This window comes from Panthera onca, chromosome Y (assembly GCF_046562875.1).
Source record: "Panthera onca isolate mPanOnc1 chromosome Y, mPanOnc1 haplotype 2, whole genome shotgun sequence".
Lineage (NCBI taxonomy): Eukaryota > Metazoa > Chordata > Mammalia > Carnivora > Felidae > Panthera > Panthera onca.
The window spans coordinates 15,651,154-15,673,159 of record NC_138358.1 but is presented as its reverse complement, the minus strand read 5'-3'; positions in this window follow the sequence as shown (position 1 = coordinate 15,673,159).

The window sequence follows — 22,006 nt, the reverse complement described above, 5'->3', positions numbered from 1 at the left end:
CCTGAACTCTGAAAATAAGGAATGGGTGGTTTGAACTCTGCTTGAAACTATGCATTGGGAGACAGTTAGTCCTTTCAAGGCCATGGGCTAAATAATCTGAGGCATTTTCACAAAGCAGTGACTCATCTGAGATAGATTCACCACTTCACCTCACAGCTGGCCTTGTGGGGACTAATTTGATGACGTGTCTCCCTTCAGTGAATTTCCAAGAAAGGGTTTTGTGCGCTTCTATTTATTTAAGATGAAAAACACAATAAAGCTCTTTATTATCAAACCTATCCTGATTCAGTCGAAGCCCCACAGGTAAAATCTTCACGTGCCCCTGTGTGTAAACAAACACGGACACTGTGCGCGGGGACAGGCACTTCTGCACACACAGGACACTGAGCATGCAACGTCGGCATATATAAAATTACACCAAAACCCAGGGTACTTTTTTTCTCCTTATCAAAAATGTACTGGGCCATAGCTCTGTGAATATACTTGGTGATCTAAGCTATTCATTAAAGGTAATAGAACAGAAAAATAACTTTTGATACACAGCCACTCCAACATGTTATGTTTTAGAGTCTTTGCTAAATCACATTGTCAGAGTTCACTTTATTTTACCAGTGAGTCAATGTGAAAGAATGAACCCTCTCTCTCAGAAATGTCTCTCCTTAATGCTCAGGACCTGCTCTGCTAAGTTTAATACAGTGACAGTTCCAGGCTTAATTTACTCCTTGGAACAAGCCATTAAGTATGCATTGCAGCTCTGTGCCTGCTCTGTGAACTGTCCCCTTTTCTTAAATACACAGCCACGTAGTAAAGGTCCCCCAGGAGGGGATTGGAACTAGGTTTGGTAGTTAGCAGCAAATGTGCACGCATCCAGAATCTTTCATGTGACACCAGGAATTTTTCAATCATCATCAAGAATCATAGAATAGTTAGGAATAAGCCTAACCAAAGATGTAAAGGATCTGTACACTAAAAACTATAGAAAGCTTATGAAGGCAATTGAAAAAAAAATAAAATAAAAACAAATGGAAAAACATTCCATGCTCATGGATTGGAAGAATAAGTACTGTTAAAATGTGAATATTACCCAAATCAATCTACACGTTCAATTCAATCCCAATCAAAATTGCACCAGCATTCTTCTAGAAGCTAGAACAATCAATCCTAAAATGTATATGGAACCACAAAAGACTTCAAATAGCCAAAGTAATATTGAAGAACAAGACCAAAGCAGGAGGCATCACAATGCCAGACTTTGGCCTTTACTGCAAAGTTGTAATCGTCAAGACAGCATAGTATTGGCACAAAAACAGACACATAGACCAATGGAATAGAATAGAGACTCCAGAATTGGACCCACACAAGTACGGCCAAGTAATCTTTGACAAAGCAGGAAAGAATATCCAATGGAAAAAAGATAGTCTCTTTAACAAAGGGTGCTGGGAGAACTGGACAGCAACATGCAAAAGAATGAAACTAGGCCATTTTCTTACACCATTCACAAAAATAAACTCAAAATGGATAAAGGACCTGAATGTGAGACAGGAAACCGTCAATCCCTAGAGGAGAAAGCAGGAGAAAACCTCTCTCTGACCTCAGCTGCAGCAATTTCTTACTTGACACATCTCCAAAAGCGAGGGGATTAAAAGCAAAAATGAATTATTGGGACCTCATCAAGATAAAAAACTTCTGCACTGCAAAGGAAACAATCAACAAAACTAAAAGGCAACCGACAGAATGGGAAAAGATATTTGCAAATGGCATATCGGACAAAGGGCTAGTATCCAAAATCTGTGAAGAACTCACCAAACTCCACACCCAAAAAACAAATAATCCAGTGAAGAAATGGGCAGAAGACATGAATAGACACTTTCCGAAAGAAGACATCCAGATGGCCAACAGGCACATGAAAAGATGCTCCGCATCACTCCTCATCAGGGAAGTACACATCAAAAACCACACTGATATATCACCTCACGCTGGTCAAAGTGGCTAAAATGAACAAATCAGAAGACTCTAGATGCTGGCGAGGATGTGGAGAAACTGGAACCCTCTCACACTGCTGGTGGGAATGCAAACTGGTGCAGCCGCTCTGGAAAACAGTGTGGAGGTTCCTCAAAAAAACAAAAATAGAACTACCCTACAACCTAGCAAGAGCACTACTAGGAATTTACCCAAGGGATACAGGAGTGCTGATGCATAAAGACCCTTGTATCCCAATGTTTATAGCAGCACTTTCAACAATAGCCTAATTATGGAAAGAGCCTAAATGTCCATTGACTGATGAATGGATAAAGACATTGTGGTTTATATACACAATGAATACTACTTGGCAATGAGAAATCTGGCCTTTTGTAGCAACGTGGATGGAACTGGAGGGTATTATGTTAAGTGAAATAAGTCAGGCAGAGAAAGACAGATATCATATGTTTTCACTCATATGTGGATCCAGAGAAACTTAACAGAAGACCATGGGGGAGGAGAAGGAAAAAAAAAAAAAAAAAAAGAGGGAGAGAACCAAACCATAAGAGACTCTTAAAAACTTAGAATAAACTGAGGGTTAATGGGGGTGGGAGGGAGAGGAAGGTGGGTGATGGGCATTGAGGAGACCACCTGTTGGGATGAGCACTGGGTGTTGCATGGAAACCAATTTGACAATAAATTTCATAAAAGAAAAAAAAGGAATTTTGCAGTCATTAAAAAGTCAGCTGTATGGGAGCGCCTGGGTGACTCGCTTGATTAAGTGTCTGACTTCAGCTCAGGTCATGATCTCACGGTTTGTGGGTTTGAGCCTCATGTTAGGATCTGTGCTGACAGCTCAGAGCCTGGGGCCTGCTTCTATCTGTGTTTCCCTCTTAGCGCCCCCGCCCATTTACGCTCTGTCTCTCTCTTTCTGTCTCTAAAAATAAATAAACATTATTATTTTTTTTTAAAGTCAACCATATGCCTGTTCAGGTATTTTCTCCTGCATAGATGGACTGAGAATTAATAAAAGTGACTACATTATTTAACAGACGCAGTAAAGAGATCATCACCAGGTGAGGACCATCACTGCCACCAACGGCTTCCCCAGCCAGATATGGGACATATGGTGCCTTCTGAGAATGTGCAAACGCAGAGTGTACTGTGCATACTGGGACATACTGGGGCAGGCACAGGCTGGCAACTCCCATTCACCTTTGCAAACAATGAACCTGTGTGTTCTGACTCCAGGAATGCCTGGAATACAGACCGGCTCTAATTAACAACCGAGAGAAACATAGTGGTATAAAATTGATAGAAGAAATGTAAAATTGAACAAATGAATAATGATTAAATGGAAAAGCTATCTGTAACTCCCAGTAAATTATATTTTATGGCATCAAAAACATGCAATTTTTTTTCCCCAGAAGAAAGGATCTAGAATTTCCAAGGTAGAGAAATTTGGCATAAAATATGGGAGGAAAAGGGTATTGAATTTAGAAGCATGTCAGGCCCAAGAGGCACAGATGCTAAACTAAACAGTCAGGAAAGGCCTCAAATCCCAAATCAGAGCACCCCCTCCAGCATGCTAAGGGCAGAGGCGCAACAGCGTGAGCTTAGGCCACCCGGCTAGCTTTCCTTCCTTCCTTCCTCTTTCTTTCCCCAAATGCCCCTACGACAGGACCTGTGACAGATGGCAGGATTCTGTCCTGAGGATGTAAGAAGCAGTCTCTATTCCCACATCGCTCACAGGCCAGCGGGAACTTGGCTCAAAGACAAAGTAACACCCCACCTCAGAGCGGTTTCCCCAACTCAAAATGCAGCCAGAATTCGTCAGTGCCCGTGGGGTGAGATCCAGGGTCCCCAGCCCTCCTCTCTGGCACTCCCCCACCTGCCCCACCCCCGATCTTCCTTCTGGGCTCCCAACCAGCTTCACTCCAGCCTCAGGGCCTGCACCTGTGCCCTCCACCTGAAATGCTCTTGTGCTCCATCACTGAGTGGCCGGCTCTCTGTCTGTCACCTACCCCTCCTTGACTTCACACCAGGTGAGCTCCAGTCAAGGCAAACAGACAGCCTCGTAGACAGAGGTGTCCAAGCAACTGCAGGACTCATATGGTGAGGGCAGTGCTCTGAGGAGGAGGTTTCGGCGAGCCCCAGCTGTGTTCACCCCTTGGGTGGCACTGCTGGTGCTCAAGGTCACCCAGAGTTGCAGAGCAGGAGCGATATGGGGAAAGTCAGAATTCTCAGCGTTCTTAACAAAATTCAACGGCTTTTCCTCAAAACAACAACGGAAATCCAGAACACAGAAAAACTTATGTTCCTGGAAGACTTCGATTAATTTCTAGAGTTGTGGAAAAGCTTCTTCTGACCATTTCGGCCATCTTTTCTTAGTGGGAGAGTGACATTCAGAGGTCGTTACTCTGTTGTTTCCCTTCTCTCTGTCTCTGTCTCTGTCTCTCTCTCTTTCACATTTAAACTCCCCTCTTGGCTGCATCAACCTGTAGGCAGCTTCAGTACTTCCCTTTGAAAACTCCTCCCACTTCTCTCGAGTGCTCCCCCAGCTACAGACTCTGGAGGCATCTGAGGGTGCCAGGCCAGCTTCTCATGCGCATGCACTGCTGCATCCACTCCACGCTGCTCCTACCCCTCGGCTGGCCCGGGAACCTGCCCAGGTTCTCCTGAGGCCTCCACCTGCCCACACCCAACCGCCATCCTCCATACCCTTGTGGACCTCCCAGCACCGACTTCCTTCCAGAAACACTCCTCCCCTGGCTACAGTCTCCAGTGTCCTTCCCGCTGCTCCTCAGCCTGCTGGTAAGGCATAGTCTCTTCTACCCAGCTGGCAGCCATGGCATTCATCAGAGACAGAAGAGGGGAGAGAGAGGAGAGACAGAGGGAGACAAAAGAGAGAGAGAGAGACAGAAGACAGAGACATAGAGAGACATGGGGAGACAGAGACAGAGAGAAGAGTGGAGTGAGAGACAGAGAGATGGTGGGCCTCACTCCCTCATAGGTGACATCCTCACTGTTGCTCTGGAACCTCACCCAGGCCCTGGCCTCAGCCGCACAGGAATGTGTGATTCTCACATGATTTTCTCCAGTCCAGCCCCCTCCTCTGATCTGCAGCTCGCATCTCCCACTGTGCCCTTGTCCCATCCTCTAAACACAGGACCAGGGTGTCCCCAGTAATTACTGACCTCCTGAAAGCATTGACACATGACCTGGGCTGACAGACCGTCCACTCAGGCCCTGAGACCCTCTGGGACTGCTAGTCCCTACAACTTTTTCCAAATCCCCTGTAATTCCCCTTGGAGTGTGTCTGTGAGCAGTTGCAACATCCATCCCATTTGAAAGACAGGACCCCAGCAATAATCCCCGGAACACTGCTCACCTACACTGTCCTTGCCAGGCTCTTGCAACATGCTACCTGCTGACCATCCTGTCAGGGCACCTGCTCAGAACTGCTGACCATCCCAGTGGGTCACCTGCTCACACCTGATGACCATCCTGACAGAGTCCTGCTCACACCAGCCCCCTGGAGCTGGCTGGGCACAATTTGTCTGAATCTGCTATCAGTGAAGTCAACCTGTAGGTGAAATGAGCAAATACTACAACCACTGTTGTTACACCTGAGAAGAGGTTGTTGGCACTTCCCAGTTGCCATCATTCCCCAAGCACCTTCAAATGTAAAGATGCTTCCTCCAGCTGACATAGCCACGCTGAGCACCTGCCTGGTTTCAACTCCAGAAGTCAGCCAGGAGAACCACCCCTCTCTTGTACAGAAGTCAGTCAGGAGAAACTCCCCACTCTCTCATCCAGAAGTAAGACAGGAGAACCTCCCCTGTCTGGTCGAGAAACCAGTCAGGAGAATCTCTGCTCTCTCTCTCCTGGATGTCAGTCAGGAGAATCTCCCCTCTCTCTCCTGCAAGAGAACCTCCACTCTCTGATCCAGAATTCAGTCAGGAGTACCTCCCCTCTCTCATCCAGAAGTCAATCAGGAGAACCTCCTCTCTCTCTCATCTGGAAGTTGGTCAGCAGAACATCCACTCTCTGGTCCAGAAGTCAGTTAGGAGAAGCTCCAGTCTCTCTTCCAGAAGCCACTCAGGAGAACCTCCCCTCTCTCATCCTGAAGTCAGTCAGGAGAACCTCCCCTCTCCTTCGTCTGGAGGTCATTCAGGAGAGCTTCCCCTCTCTCTCATTCAAGAACCTTCCCTCTCTGGTCCAGAAGTCATTAAGGATAACCACCCTTCTCCCTCATCCAGAAGTAAGACAGGAGAAACTCTCTGTCTGGTCCAGAAATCAGTCAGGAGAACTTCCCCTCTCTCTCTCCTCGAAGTCAGTCAGGAAAATCTCCCCTCTCTCTCATCTGACATGGGTCAGGAGAACCTCCACTCTCTGGTCCAGAAGTCAGTCAGAAGAACCTCCGCTGTCTCTATTCTGGAAGTCAGTTGGGGCAACCTCCCCTCTCTCTCGTCCGAAAATCATTCAGGAGAACTTCCCCTCACTCTCGTTCAAGAACCTCCCCTCTCTGGTCCAGAAGTCATTCAGGGAAACCTCCCCTGTCTCTCATTCAGAAGTACATCAGGAGAACCTCCCCTCTCTCTCATCTGGAAGTCGGTCAGCAGAACATCCACTCTCTGGTCCAGAAGTCAGTTAGGAGAAGCTCCAGTCTCTCTTCCAGAAGCCACTCAGGAGAACCTCCCCTCTCTCATCCAGAAGTCAGTCAGGAGAACCTCCCCCCTCTCTTCTGGAGATCATTCAGGAGAGCCTCCCCTCTCTCTCATTCAAGAACCTTCCCTCGCTGGTCCAGAAGTCATTCAGGAGAACTTCCCTTCTCCCTCATCCAGAAGTAAGACAGGAGAAACTCTCTGTCTGGTCCGGAAATCAGTCAGGAGAACTTCCCCTCTCTCTCGCCTCGAAGTCAGTCAGGAAAATCTCCCCTCTCTCTCATCCGACGTCGGTCAGGAGAACCTCCACTCTCTGGTCTGGAAGTCAGACAGAAGAACCTCCGCTGTCTCTTATCTGGAAGTCAGTCGGGGAAACTCCCCTCTCTCTCGTCTGAAAGTCATTCAGGAGAACTTCCCCTCTCTCTCGTTCAAGAACCTCCCCTCTCTGGTCCAGAAGTCATTCAGGGAAACCTCCCCTGTCTCTCATTCAGAAGTCAGTCAGGAGAACCTCCCCTCTCTCATCTGGAAGTCAGTCAGGAGAACTTCCCCTCTCTGATCCAGAAATCAATCAGGAGACCTACCCTCTCTCTTGTCCAGAAGTTAGACAGGAGAACCTCCCGTGTCTGGTCCAGAAATCAGCCAAGAGAACCTCCCCTCTCTCTCGCCTGAAAATCAGTCATGAGAACCTCCCCTCTCTATCCTGCAAGAGAACCTCCCCTCTCTCATCCAGAAATCCGTCAGCAGAACCTCCCTTCTCTGATCCAGAAGCCAGTGAGGAGAACCTCCCCTCTCTCTCATCCAGAATTCATTCAGAGTACCTCCCCTCTCTCTTGTTCAAGAAACTCCTCTCTCTGGTCCAGAAGTCAGTAAGGAAAATCTCCCCTCGCTCTCATCCAAAATCAGTCAGGAGAAACTCCCCTCTCTCATCCAGAAGTCATTCAGGACCACCTCCCCTCTGTCACATCCAGAAGTCGGTCAGGAGAAGCTCCCCTCTCTCGTCCAGAAGTCAGTCAGGAGAATCTCACCTCTCTCTCTCCGGAAGTCATTCAGGACTACTTACACTCTCTCTTGCTCAAGAACCGCCCCTCTCTGGTACAGAATTCAGTGTGGAGAACCTCCCTTCTCTCTCGTTCAAAGTTAAGACAAGGAAACCTCCCCTGACTGCTCCGGAAATCAGTCAGGAGTACCTCCCCTCTCTCTTGCCTGAAGTCAGTCAGGAGAATCGCCCCTCTCTTTCCATCAAGAGAACCTCCACTCTCTGGTCCAGAATTCTGTCAGGAGAACCTCAGCTCTCTCTCATCCGGAAGTCATTCAGAAGAATGTCTCCTCTCTCTCTTCAACAACCTCCCATCTCTGGTCCAGAAGTCACTCTACAGAACCTCCCCTCTCTCCCATCCAGAAGTCAGTCAGGAGAACCTCCACTCTCTGGTCCAGAATTCAGACAGGAGAACCTCCCCTATCTCATCCAGAAGTCAGTCAGGAGAACCTCCCCTATCTCATCCAGAAGTCAGTCAGGAGAACCTCCGCTGTCTTTCATTCAAGAACCTCCACTCTATGGTTCAGAAGTCAGTCAGGTAAACTTCCCATCTCTCTCGTCCAAAAGTCAGTCAGAAGAACCTCCCCTCTGTTGTCCAGAAATCAGTCAAGAGAACCTCCACTCTCTCATCCGGACGTCTGTCAGCAGAACGTCCACTCTCTGGACAGAAGTCAGTCAGGAGAACCTCCCCTCTCTCTCGTCCAGAAGTCGGTAAGCAGAACTCCATCTCTGGTCCAGAAGTCAGGAGAACATTCTCTCTTTCTGATCCAAAAGTCAGTCAGGAGAACATCCCCTCTCTGGTCCAGAAGTCAGCCAGGAGAACCTCCCCTGTCCCTCATCTGGAGGTCATTCAGGAGAGCCTCCCCTCTCTCTCATTCAAGAACCTTCCCTCTCTGGTCCAGAAGTCATTCAGGATAACCTCCCTTCTCCCTCATCCAGAAGTAAGACAGGAGAAACTCTCTGTCTGGTCCGGAAATCAGTCAGGAGAACTTCCCCTCTCTCTCGCCTTGAAGTCAGTCAGGAAAATCTCCCCTCTCTCTCATCTGACATGGGTCAGGAGAACCTCCACTCTCTAGTCTGGAAGTCAGTCAGAAGAACCTCCACTGTCTCTATTCTGGAAGTCAGTTGGGGCAACCTCCCCTCTCTCTCGTCCGAAAATCATTCAGGAGAACTTCCCCTCACTCTCGTTCAAGAACCTCCCCTCTCTGGTCCAGAAATCACTCAGGGAAAACTCCCCTGTCTCTCATTCAGAAGTCAGTCAGGAGAACCTCCCCTCTCTCATCCAGAAGTCAGTCAGGAGAACTTCCCATCTCTGGTCCAGAAGTCATTCAGGAGAAACACCCCTCTCTCTCGTCCAGAAGTAAGACAGAACCTCCCCTGTGTAGTCCAGAAACCTGTCAACAGAACCTCCCCTCTCTCTCACCTGAAAATCAATCATGAGAACCTCCCCTCTCTATCCTGCAAGAGAACGTCCCCTCTCTCATCCAGAAATCGGTCAGCAGAACCTCTCCTCTCTGATCCAGAAGTCAGTCAGGAGAACCTCCCCTCTCTCTCATCCAGAATTCATTCAGAGAACCTCCCCTCTCTCTTGTTCAAGAAACTCCTCTCTCTGGTCCAGAAGTCAGTAAGGAAAATCTCCCCTCGCTCTCATCCAAAAGTCAGTCAGGAGAAACTCCCCTCTCTCATCCAGAAGTCACTCAGGACCACCTCCCCTCTGTCACATCCAGAAGTCGGTCAGGTGAAGCTCCCCTCTCACGTCCAGAAGTCAGTCAGGAGAATCTCACCTCTCTCTCTCCGGAAGTCATTCAGGACTACTTACACTCTCTCTTGCTCAAGAACCTCCCCTCTCTGGTACAGAATTCAGTGTGGAGAACCTCCCTTCTCTCTCGTCTAAAGTTAAGACAGGGGAACCTCCCCTGACTGCTCCGGAAGTCAGTCAGGAGTACCTCCCCTCTCTCTTGCCTGAAGTCAGTCAGGAGAATTGCCCCTCTCTTTCCATCAAGAGAACCTCCACTCTCTGGTCCAGAATTCTGTCAGGAGAACCTCAGCTCTCTCTCATCCGGAAGTCATTCAGAAGAATGTCTCCTCTCTCTTCAACAACCTTCCCTCTCTGGTCCAGAAGTCACTCTACAGAACCTCCCCTCTCTTCCATCCAGAAGTCAGTCAGGAGAACCTCCACTCTCTGGTCCAGAATTCAGACAGGAGAACCTCCCCTCTCTCATCCTGATGTCGGTCAGCAGAACCTCCATCTCTGGTCCAGAAGTCAATCAGGAGAACCTCCCCCTCTCTCTCACCTAGAAGCCAGTAAGGATCATCTCCCCTCTCTCTCCTTCAAGAGAACCTCCATCTCTGGTCCAGAATTCGGTCAGGAGAACCTCCCCTCACTCTCATTCAAGAACCGCTGAACTCTGGTCCAGAAGTCCGTCAGGAAAACCTCCCCCTCTCTCTTCCAAAGTCACTCAGGAGAACGTCCCCTATATCGTCCAGAAATCGGACAGGATACCTCCCCTCTCTCTCATCCGGAAGTCGGTCAGCAGAACCTCCGCTCTCTGGTCCAGAAGTCAGTCAGGAGAAACAACTTTCTCTGGCATCTGGAGGTTGGTCAGTAGAACCTCCCATCTCTCGCGCCTGGAAATCAGTCAGGAGATTCTCCCCTCTCTCTCCTTAAAGAGGACCTCCACTCTGGTCCAGAATTCAGTCAGATGAACCTCCCCTCACTCATCCAGAAGCCAGTCAGGAGAATATCCCCTCTCTCTCACAAAAGAACCTCCACTCTCTGGTCCAGAAGTCACTCAGGAAAACCGTCTCTCTTTCTCGTCCAAAAGTCAGTCAGGAGAACATCCCCTCTCTGGTCCAGAAGTCAGCCAGGAGAACCTCCCCTCTCTCTCATCCAGAAGTCAGTCAGGAAACATCCCCTCTCTCTTGTTCAAGAACCTCCCCTCCCTCTCTGGTCCAGAAGTCAGTCAGGAGAACCTCTCCTCTCTGTTGTCCAGAAGTCAGTCAGCAAAACCTCCCTTCTCTGTCATTCATGAGAACTTCCACTCTCTTGTCCAGAAGTCAGTCAGGAGAAACTCCCATCTCTCTCACTCAATCAAGATTGTCCACTCTCTGGTCCGGAAGTCAGTCAGGAGAAACTCCATTCTCTCACCCAGAAGTCACTCAGGAGAACTTCCCCTCTCTTGTCCAGAAGTCAGTCAGGAGAACCTCCCGTCTCTCGTCCAGAAGTCAGTCAGGAGAACCTCCCCTCTCTCTCATCCGGACTGTGGTCAGCAGAACCTCCCTTCTCTCGTCCAGAAATCATTCAGGAGAACCTCCAGTCTCTCTCATTCAAGAACCTCCACTCTCTGGTTCAGAAGCCAGTCAGGAAACCCTCCGCTCCCTCCCGTCCAAGAGTCAGTCAGGAAAACCTCCCCTCTCTCATCCAGAAGTCAGTCAGGAGAATCTCCCCTCTCTCTCATCCAGAAGTCAGTCAGCAGAACCTCAACTCTGTGGTCCAGATGTCAGTCAGGAGAATCTCCCATCTCTCGCCCAGAAGTCAGGCAGGAAAACCTCCACTCTCTCTTGTCCAGAAGTCAGTCTGGACAACCTTCCCTCTCTCTCTCATCTGGAAGTTGGTCAGGAGAACCTCCCATCTCTGGTCCAGAATTCATTCAGAAGAAGCTCCCCTCCCTCTCGTCCAGAAGTAAGACAGGAGAACCTCCCCTGTCTGGTCCAGAAATCAGTCAAGAGAACCTCCCGCCTCTCTCGCCTGGAAGTCAGTCATGAGAATCACCCCTCTGTCTCCTGCCAGAAACCCTCCCCCCGCTCATCCAGAAGTCAGTCAGCAGAACCTCCCCTCTCTCATCCAGAAGTCAGTCAGGAGAACCTCCCCTCCCTCTTGTTCAAGACCCTCCTCTCTCTGGTCCAGAAGTCAGTAAGGAAAACCTCCCCTCTCTCTCATCCAAAAGTCAGTCAGGAGAAACTCCCCTCTCTCATCCAGAAGTCATTCAGGACCACCTCCGCTCTCTCACATCTGGAAGTCGATCAGGAGAACCTCCCCTCTCTCATCCAGAAGTCAGTCAGGAAACCCTCCCATCTCTCTGTCCAGAATTAAGACAGCAGAACATCCCGGCTCTGGTCCAGAAATCAGTCAGGAGAATATTCCCTCTCTCTCATCTGGAAGACTGTCAGCAGAACCTGTACTCTCTGGTCCAGAAGTCAGTCAGGAAAACCTCCCCTCTGTCGTCCAGAAGTCACTCAGGAGAACCTCCCCACTCTCTCATCCGCAAGTTGGTCAGCAGAACATCCCATCTCTGGTCCACAAGTCAGTCAGGAGAAGCTCCAGTCTCTCGTCCATAAGTCACTCAGGAGAACCTCCCCTCTCTCATCCAGAAGTCAGTCAGGAGAACCTCCCCTCTCTCGTCCGGAAGTCAGTCAGCAGACCCTCCCCTCTCTCATCCAGAAGTCAGTTAGAGAACCTCCCCTCTCTCTCGTTGGGAAGTCATTCAGGAGAACCTCCCCTCTCTCTCATTCAAGAACCTCCCCTCTCTGGTCCAGAAGTCATTCAGGAGAACCTCTCCTCTCTCTCGTCCAGAAGTAAGACAGGAGAACCTCCCCTGTCTGGTCAAGAAATCAGTCAGGAGAACCTCCCCTCTCTCTCGCCTGGAAGTCAGTCAGGAGAATCACCCCTGTCTCACCTCCAAGAGAGCCTCCACTCTGTAGTCCAGAAGTCAGTCAGGAGAACCTCCATTCTCTCATCCATAGAGAATCTTGTCAATCAGGGGAACATCCCCTGTCTCTCATCCGGAAGTCGGTCAGCAGAACCTCCGGTCTCTGGTCCAGATGTCAGCCAGGAGAATCTCCCCTCTCTGTCATCGGGAAGTTGGTCACCAGAACCTCCAGTCTCTGGTCCAGAAGTCAGTCAGCAGAACTTCCCCTCTCTCGTTCAGAAGTCATTCAGGAGAACCTCCTATCTCTCATCTAGAAGTCAGGCAGGAAAACCTCTCTCTCTTGCCCAGAAGTCAGTCAGGAGAACCCTCCCTCTCTCTCATCTGGAAGTTGGTCAGGAATGCCTCCCCTCTCTGGTCCAGAAGTCAGTGAGGAGAACCTCTCCTCTCTCTTGTCCAGAAGTTACAACAGGGGAACCTCCCCCTGTCTGCTCCAGAAAACAGTCAGGAGTACCTCTCCTCTCTCTTGCCTGAAGTCAGTCATGAGAACCTCCCCCCTCTCTCCTTCAAGAGAACCTCCACACTCTGGTCCAGAATTCAGTCAGCAGAACCCCACCTCTCTGGTCTAGAAGTGAATAAGGAGAATCTCCCCTCTCTCTCTTCCCAAAGTAAGACAGGAGACCTCCCCTGTATCGTCCAGAAGTCGGTCAGGAGAACCATCCCGCTCTCTTGTCCAGAAGTCGATCAGCAGAACCTCCACTCTCTGGTCCAGAAGTCAGTCAGGAGAACTTACCCTCTCTCCCGCCTGGAAGTCAGTCAGGAAAATCTCACCTCTCTCTCCTTCAAGAGAATCTCCACTCTCTGGTCCAGAATTCAGTCAGGAGCCCTCCTCTCCTTCCCTAGTCCAGAAGTCAGTAAGAGGTCCTCCCCTCTCTCTCATTCAAGAATATCCACTATTTGGTCCTGAAGTCAGTCAGGGAAATCTCCCTTCTATCTCGTCCAAAAGTCAGTCAGGAGAACCTACCCTCTCTGGTCCAGAAGTCAGTCAAGAGAACCTCCCCTCTCTCTCATCCAGAAGTCAATCAGCAGAACATACACTCTCTGGTCAATAAATCAGTCAGAAGAACCTCCACTCTCTCACCGAGAAGTCACTCAGGACAACCTTCCCCCCTCTCATCCAGAAGTCTGTCAGTAGAACCTCCCCTCTCTCTCATCCGGAAGTCGGTGGGCAGAAACTCCCATCTATTGTCCAGAAGTCAGTCAGGATAACCTCCCCTCTCTCTCATCCGGAAGTCATTCAGGAGATCCTCCCCTCTCTCCCATTGAAAAGTAAGACAGGAGAACCTCCCCTGTCTAGTCCAGAAATCAGTCAGGAGGACCTCCCCTATCTCTCGCCTGGAAGCCAGTCGGGAGAATCTTCCCTCTCTCTCATCCAGACGTCGGTCAGCAGAAAATCCACTCTCCGGTCCAGAAGTCAGTCAGGAGAACCTCCCCTTTCTCATTCAGAAGTCAGTCAGGAGAACCTCCTGTCTCTTGTCCAGAAGTCAGTCAGGAAAACCTCCCCTCTCTCTCATCCAGAAGTCAGTCAGGGGAACCTCCCCTCTCAGGTGAAGAAATCAGTCAGAGGACCTACCCACTCTCTCGTCCGGAAGTCGGGCAAAAGAACCTCCACTCTCTGGTCCAGATGTCAGTCAGGAGAACCTCCCTCTCTCTCATCTGGAAGTCTGCCAGGAGAACTTCCCCTCGCTTGTCCAGAAGTCAGTCAGACAACCTCCCCCCTCTCTCTTTCAAGAACCTCCACTCTCTGGTCGAGAAGTCATTCAGGAGAACCTCTCCTCTCTCTCGTCCAGAAGTAAGACAGGAGAACCTCCTCTGTCTGGTCCAGAAATCAGTCAGGAGAAACTCACCTCAATCTCGCCTGGAAATCAGTCATGAGAATCACCCTTGTCTCTCCTGTAAGAGAACCTCCACTCTGTGGTCCAGAATTCAGTCAGGAGAACCTCCCCTCTCTCATGCAGAATGCAGTCAGGAGAACCTCCCCTCTCTCATGCAGAAGTCAGTCAGGAGAACCTCAGGTCTCTAATCCAAAAGTCATGTAGGAGAACCTCCCCTCTCTCATCCAGAAGTCAGTCCGGAGAACTTCCCATCTCTCGCATCCGGAAGTCGATCAGCAGAACCTCCACTCTCTGGTCCAGAAGTCACTCAGGAGAACCTAGCCTCTCTCATCAAGGAAACATTCAGGAAAACCTCCCCGTCGCTCTAGTCCGAAAGGCAATCAGGAGAACCTCCCCTCTCTCATCCAGAAGTCAGTCAGGAGAAGCTACCCCATCTCTCATCCGGAAGTCAGTCAGCAGAACCTCCACTCTCTGGTCCAGAAATTAGTCAGGAAAACCTCCCCTCTCTCGTCCAGAAGTCAGACAGGAAAACCTCCCCTCTCTCGTCCAGAAGTCAGTCAGGACAGAAGTCAGTCAGGAGAACCTCCCCTGTCTCTCATCTGGATGTTGCTCAGGAGAACCTCTCATCTCTGGTCCAGAAGTCAGTCAGGAGAACCTCCCCTGGCTCTTGTCGGGAAGTCATTCAGAGAGCCTCCCCACCCTCTCGCTCAAGAACCTCCCCTCTCTGGTCCAGAAGTCATTCAGGAGAAACACCCCTCTCTCTCACCCAGAAGTAAGGCAGGAGAACCTCCCGTGTCTAGTCCAGAAATCTGTCAACAGAACCTCCCCTCTCTCTCGCCTGGAAGTCAGTCCTGAGCATCACCCCTCTCTCTCCTGCAAGAGAACCTCTGCTCTCTGGTCCAGAAGTCAGTCAGAAGAACCTCAAGGCTCTCGTCCAGAACTCAATCAGGACAACCTCCCCTCTCTCTCTTCCAGAATTCGGTCAGCATAACCTGCCCTCTCTTGTACACCAGTCAGGAAGGAGCACCTCCACTCTCTCTCTTTTGGAAGTCATTCAGAGATCCTCCCCTCTCTCTTGTTCAAGAACCTCCTCTCTCTGGTTCAGAAGTCAGTCAGAGGAACCTCCCCTCTCTGGTTCAGAAGTCAGTCAGGAGAACTTCCCTTCTCTTATCCAGATGTCAGTCAGGAAAACCTCCCCTCCTTCTCATCCAGAAGTCAGTCAGGAGAACCTCCCCTCTCCCTCATCTGGAAGTTGATCAGGAGCACCTCAATTCTATGGTCCAGAAGTCACTCAGGAGAACCTCCCCTCTGTCTCGTCCAGAAATCAGTCAGGAGAACCTCCCCTCTCTCTTATCCAGAAGTCGGTCAGGAAAACCTCCCCTCTCTCTCGTTCAAGAACCTCCCCTCTCTGGACCAGACATCAGTCAGGAAGAACCTCTCCTCTTTCTAAACCAGAAGTCAGTCAGCAGAACCTCCCTTCTCTGTCATTCATGAGAACTTCCACTCTCTTGTCCAGATGTCAGTCAACAGAACCTCCCATGTCTCTAACTCAAGAACCTCCACTCTCTGTTCCAGAAGTCAGTCAAGAGGACCTCCCATCTCTCTCATTCAACAACCTCCACTCTCTGGTCCAGACGTCAGGAAAACCTGCCCACTCTCTCGTGTAAAAGTCAGTTAGGACAACCTACCCTCTCTCGTACAGAAGTCAGTCAAGAGAACCTCCCTTCTGTCTCATCCGGAAGTCGGTCGGTACAACCTCCACTCTTTGGTCGAGAAGTCAGTCAGGAGAACCTCCCTTCTCTCGTCAAGAAGTCAGTCAGGTGAACCTCCCCTCTCGTGTCCAGATGTCAGTCAGGAGAACCTCCCCTCTCTCATCCAGAAATCAGTCAACAGAACCTCCCCTCTCTCTTATCCGGGAGTCACTCAGGAGAAACTCCCCTCTCACTTATTCAAGAACCTCCCCTCTCTGGTCCGGAAGTCAGGAGATCTTCCCCTCTCTCTTGTCGAGAAATAAGACAGGAGAACTTCCCCTGGTCTGGGCCAGAAATCAGTCAGGAGAACCTTCTCCTCACTCTTGTCCAGAGGTGAGTGAGCAGACCGTCCACTCTCTGGTCCAGAATTCAGGCAGGAGAACCCCCCCCCCCCACCCCCTTCTCTCTCATCTGGAAGTTGGTCAGGAGAACCTCCCCTCTCTTGCCTGGAAGTCAGACTGGAGACATCCCCTCTCTTCTTTCAAGAGAACCTCCACTCTCTGGTCCAGAATTCCATCAGGAGAACCTCCTTTCTCTTGTCCAGAATCAGTCAGGAGAAGACCCCCTCTCTCTCATTCAAGCAACTCCACTCTCTGGTCCAGAAGTCAGTCAGGAGAACCTCCCCTCTCTCTCATCCGGAAGTTGGTCTGGAGAACTACCACTCTCTCATCCAGAAGACAGTGAGGAGAACTTCCCATGTCTCCCATCTGGAAGTCAGTCAGAAGGACCTCCTCTCTCTCTCATGAGCCCCCACAATGAAGCCAGAGTGTCTTCACCAAGAACAAATCAGACCATAGCCTGTTCCTGATCTGAATTCCCACTAACTTGCAAAAAATTCTCCATATTGGCCACTGGATTCCCACATGGATCATTTCATTCTCGCAGTTCCAAGGGGACAGGTGTTTGGAAAAGGAGGAATGGCCAACATCGTTAATTGTGGTAAAGGCATCTAGTGCGGTGAGTACTAGAATGTGTGGAGTGAATTTACAGGATGGAAGCCCTCTGCATCCTGGAGCTGAACTAGTTCAGCAGCTATCCCCTCTTAGGAAGGGAGGAAATGATCTGTTCACTGATTTCCTCTCAGCACCTATGTCACATATGGCATGCAGCTGGTGCCCAATAAGTGCATCAAATGAAAGACTGAATGTCAGGTGTGAAGGGCACCATCCCAGGGAGGACGCCAGCTGCCCAGAAGGACCTTTACCTCCGTGCCCTCTGTGGACAAGGATGACACCACGCAGAGCATCCCACGTCTACGTACATTGGGTGAGTCAATTCAGAGAGTGTGTGATGTGTCTGCAGCTCTCCGTGAACAGCCCGTTTGCCTCTTGGTTGGCCTCACGTTCACAGGTCTGTGGTGCCTTGATGTGGAGGACTGTGCTATAAGCTTCACCGTAAGCTCATGATACTTTGGAGGCTTCACTGTGAGTCTGCTCCTGGGGCAGGAGGCATGACACTGACCTCATGACACACAGTTTCTTCTGCGTCTTTTGATGCAACAGTGAAACAGTACTCGTTTATTCTGGTTTTTAAAAATTCCCGGGTTATAAATTAAGAAATGAGTCCTTGAATCAGGAGTAGGCTCCTGCGTGCGGTCTTGTGATTCTTCCACCCTCACCTTCCATGGTTCAGGATGAATACAGCCAATCCTGGTGCGGAATGGGAGAGTAGCGGAGGGTATCCAACCGCTGTGGGGAGTGGAAGCTGTGATTCTGAAATCATTGTTCCAGGGCTTACTGCAACAAAGGGTCAATCAGCAATCTTCAAAAGCGGCCACAGGTGAGCTGGGGAGCCCCTCGCTGCTGGCAGACTGGGTCTCAGCTTCCTGCTGAGACAGGGGCCCTGCCCTCAGCGACCTGCCACCTGGGCTCCCTGGGGCCAGCGGGGTGTTCTTCAACACAGCGCACAAGGGACAGCCTCCTCACCAGACAGATGTCACAATCTTTTGTAGGGCAATACCAGAAACGACATTCCAATCTTCGCCACATTCAGTGGCTGAAAGCAAGCAACGGATCACGTCCGCACTAGAGGGAAGGGAATTCCAGGGACATGAGTTCCGGGAGGTCATCTTACTCTGCCTGCCACGCCTCTAGACCCCAGTCCCCAGCAAAGGGTCTGAGGAAGAAGAACCCACAGTCCTCACAGTAAAACACGCGTTTCCCTGCATCTTGCACACCGTCAGTTTTAGGAAGACACGGCGAGGCAAACGTTGTTAGCCAGTGCCTAAATCATCCAGGCGTTTTTAGCCAAGTGGAAAGCTACTTATTTACTGAGTAAGAAAGAAACAATCCCGGCCCTTGTGAAGTCTTCAGCTCAGTGCCAAGCAGCATGCTTCAGTGTAGCGATGAGAACACTAAATAACAGAAACACAAAACAGCAGCAACAGCCATTTTTTAAAGGAATTTTGTAAATTTGAAGTCCAATATAGACGCTAATAATTGTTGTATTTACTCTGAATAACTCATCATCGTTGCAAAGATCTGGCTCATCTTTCCTGTGTGTTCGATAAAGCATGTATTTATAAATACATGTTGAGGTTCCCAGAGAGCTGTGTGCTCCATTCTTCATTCTGAGAGACAATTGATTACCAGTACCTTGAAGTCACTTTTCAAGGAATAACCATCAATATTGACAGCTGCCAGTCTTTTCCATTTATAATCAGCTAAAAACAGTTCTTGCCCATGGGGAAAATATTTACATTTCCAACCTACGGTTACTTTCTAACTCCCAGGGTAGGAATCAGGCATTATGTTGTGGTTCCTTTGAGATTCAGCTGTCCAAAGAACAGCTGACACAGAGAGCTGTGTGCACATTTGGAAGGGGGCTGATTAGCATGTGCACCTGCAGAGCACATACACTCCTTGCAACCTTGTTCTCCAGCACCGGCATTCTGCACAGGGCTGGACACCAGTGGGGCAGGGCAGAAGACACCCACCACTCGGGGTCAGAAGGACCTGAGCTTGAATTCCTGCCTCCCCCACCGCTAAATTAATCATGTCCCCAAGCAATTGCTTCATCTCTGAGTCTCAGTCTCCCCCGGGCAAACCATCAAGGGCCCACCACCAATTTGTTGGGTGCTACAAGGGGAAGGTGTGTGAAGTCCCGTGGCATTAGATGCCATTAGTTATGCTAATAGAATTTGGCAGGTGGAACTTGCAGGTTTGGGCACTGTTTTTGAAAACTTTGTTTTATGTAAAATTCCAACCTTAGACAGAAATAGAGAGAACAGAAAAATGAGCCCCATGCATCCATCAACGGGGATCGACAATTAATAATTCACGCCAATTTGATTCCTTCCGCATCCACAAACACTCCTCCTTCAAATTATTTTGAAACAGAACTCAAACTATCATTTCATCTATAGATATGTGAAAATGTATCTCCAAAAGATAGAGGCTCCTTTACGTGCTATCTCAAGACTATACTGCAATGAAAGTAATAATCTCTTAACATCACAAAACATCCAGCTGGGAGTTGATTTCCTGATCATCTTATGTATTCTATTTTTTTAATGCTTATTTATTTACTCTTGAGAGAGAGAAAAAGAGAGAGAGAGAGAGGGAAGGAGAGAAAGTCAGGGAGGGATGGAGAGAAAGGGAGACAGAGAATCCCAAGCAGGATCCCATCTGTCAGCACGGAGCCTGAAGTGGGGCTCCATCCCATGAACTGTGAGATCATGCCTGAGCTGAAACCAAGAGATGGACACTTGGCCGACTGAACCCCCCAGGTGCCCCACTCGCCCTTTCGACTTTAAACTCAGGCCAGGACTTTCCAACCCTTGAAGTGTTGACATGTGGGGCCGGGTAACACTTTGCTGCGGGGCCTCCTGTGCATGTGAGAGTGCTAAGTGGCCTCCCTGGGCTCTACCCACATGAGGCCAGGAGGACCCCTTCCCCTCAGTGGTGACCAGCAAAAATGTCTCCAGATGTTTCCAAATGTCTCCTGGTTGAAGAGGAGGCCTCACCTCCTGTGGAAAATCGCAGATTTGGAAGATGAGAGGCACTGCATCAGAAACAGTAAGAGATTGCCAGTCTTTTCTAGCAGGGCGGAGAAGCCCCCAGCCCCTCAGTTTCATAGTCATTTGATAGGGACTGAGCTTGACCCGCACACACCCTGAAAACCATAGAGCACAGGGGTGGTTTGCAAGGTAACTGGCAACTCCGGGGCACGTTCCCTGTACTAGATTCAGTTCTTTAAAAGTACTGGATACAAGGTTTTGCAACAGAAAAATGGGCTTGTATGTTGTGTTTCACTGGTGGAAAGAGAATTGTTTTCTCTTAGCCCCCCACCCCGACCCCACCGGCCCAGCTAGTCTGATGACAGCCGAGACAAACGAGTGAAGAAGGGGACCACACGACCTCACCTGTGGGAAGAGCATCCTCATGGCAGCCCTGGGGAGACGACAACCAAGTGAGGAGCTCACTGCCATGTGCTCTCCCCATCCCTACCCCCGCCCCCATCCCCAGCCACCAGCAGAAAGGTGGCAGCTCCCTTTTTGAGGACAGGAGCCACACTGGCCGAAGGTGACACACTCTGTGTTCAGAACACTTGTGTGATGGTCACACCTGCCTCTTTGGGGCTCCACAAATATGCCACCAGCCATCATCAAGACCATCCCCCATCCAGCCTGTGTGTCATGAAACTGGACGACCTTCATTCAGGGTCAAGATCTGGAGACTGGTGGAGATGATGGCAGGACCCCTTAGTCTTCTGGGGCCCAGATTTGACTGGTATGTGAGAGTCAGCCCAAGGCAGGCTTCTCTGTCTCCTGAGTAGGATTTCATCCATCTGTGGGAGGCTCGTGAGAACATCCCGGTGTATGTGTGTGCACACACACTCACACACACCTCTCAGGGATAATACAACGTTGTCAGCTCTGAGCACACGATGCATGAACTCTAGGCAAATGTGTTTACCAAACTGCAGGGTTTTGAGGGGGGGAAAAGGATACTGATGCTATCTCTGCCCCAAACTGGTTTAAGGTTACCAGTAAAGGTAAGAAGGAGTGGTCTCAAACACCAACCACCCCTGAAATACTGAGAGATTTGCCAAACTCATAGTGAACAAGAAACACAAGAGCAGAGCCTATCACAGAGATATTCCTGATGTACCGAGAACCCGGAACGGCACTCTGTGCCCCTCATCCTTCATCATGGCCATGAATCTCCACAACCATTTCAAGAACTAAGCATCAGCACTGCTCCCTTCTCACAGATGAGAAAACAAAGGCTTGAAATCTTCCACCCATATTTCCTTGGTCTGACAGCTAAGAAGGAGCGTGACGGGTGCTTAGTTCTCCAATTCCACTTTCCCAATCTTATTTAATAGTGAGGATTGCTTCCGGAACATGCACAAGAAAGTAGCCAGCAGGCCTTTCATGATAGACGATGCTTGTAAGATAAACATCGATTCGGTTGGATTGACGCCCTCCATCCCCCGCCCCCGGCCCCGTAGATATATAGGGTTTTGCTTTTAGCGTATCCTCTCCTTTACCTGGAAAACACACACACACACACACACACACACACACACACACACACACACACACACATATTGACATATCATTTGAAAAGCTTACAAATGACTCTTGCAAGTATAATAACACCACTGATCAGTAGACTTGGAGATGAGGCACGCGCTGGGATAAAATTATTTTTCTCCCAAAGGGACAACACACTTAGCGATAAAGTGCCCATCAGCAGATCCTGCCCAGCAGTGAAAACATAGGCTATGGACATATAACTAGGGAGGGTGTGCACAGCATTCTCAGCTGGAACACAGAATTATTTTATTTATGAAAAAGCACTTGCGCAATTTTGCTGAGAGAGGGGCTTACTTGGGAAGGAGAGTGATTTCTGCTCAGATTTCTTTATTGCTATGAAACGGAACTCCAAGCGCTGCCCAAAAAACTGTCATCGTCAAGTCTGCATTTCGGGGATCAGGAGTGAGCCATAAAAACTGACTCCTGGCAGGCTGCAACTTGATAACCATCCTCTAAATGAATAACCAGCTTCTTCTGTCACTCCTCGTGGTAGCTTAGACATGAACACTC